Below are 996 nucleotides of genomic sequence, written 5' to 3' on the forward strand. Positions count from 1 at the left end.
ATGTTACAAATGACAGTTCATAGGTGGGTAGTGTAGTTGAATTGACGTTATCCACTTTAGAAAAGTGTTATAATACCAGAGATGTCTTTAATGAGTGAGAGTGTGTTTAATGCCCGATTCTTCCCCTCCTGTTAGTGGTTTTGGAGAAGCGTTCCTTGAACATTATTCTAGCAGTTTATGATATGAAAATTCAAACATGTAACTTTCATATTGGCATTACAGTACAAGGAATACACATGCAACGGATACATGCATATACTGTAAAACACTAGACTGTTAGTAAGGAATTAAACAATGAAATTAATGACTTCAGTAAGGTGCTATTTCCATTCTACTTCAACTCTCTCACCACTGTTGCACTTCATTTTCCCAAAAGAGCAGTGAGATCTTCCGATTTGATGTCTTGAGCAGGCTGTCCGGTTAGTGCTAAGGTTAAAACTCTCAATTAAATCATTAAGACTTCTTCAAGTTTAAAGAGACTTGATGTGTTTACTCTGGTCACCCTGATTTTGTGTCAGGGCTTGGGCAGATCTGCTTGGCAACCCCTCCACCGCCCCTTCTACGCCACCAATGCAGGTGTCTGTAGATAGAGTCAAAGACGGACACGGTGTACCGTGCAAACAGTGTGGTCCACTTTAGCATCTGCACGAACCAGTTCACAGAGCGACTCACAAAGGTCAGAAACACTGTGGTGTAGTGTGCAAGTAGGAGAAGGCTTCGTCCAAGTTGTCTTCCATTGTTGATAATCAGATTGACTCGTGGGTCATGACCCGGCCCCATCCTATTAAATTCAGTTGTGTGGTTACAAATGAAAATGGTTAAGAAGGTTAATCATGGTATAAAAAGACCAAAACATTATCTTGTTAAAAAAAAAGAGCGTTTTGGCGCATGTTGCACATTTTTCCTTAATAAGACAGTCTCTTGAAAAATGGTAAACGGTCGGAATTTACAGACATCCCCTTACTGTTGTGCAATCCTCCACTGGCCAATCGATGC

The sequence above is a fragment of the Oncorhynchus kisutch genome, linkage group LG19 (genome assembly GCF_002021735.2).
Source record: "Oncorhynchus kisutch isolate 150728-3 linkage group LG19, Okis_V2, whole genome shotgun sequence".
Lineage (NCBI taxonomy): Eukaryota > Metazoa > Chordata > Actinopteri > Salmoniformes > Salmonidae > Oncorhynchus > Oncorhynchus kisutch.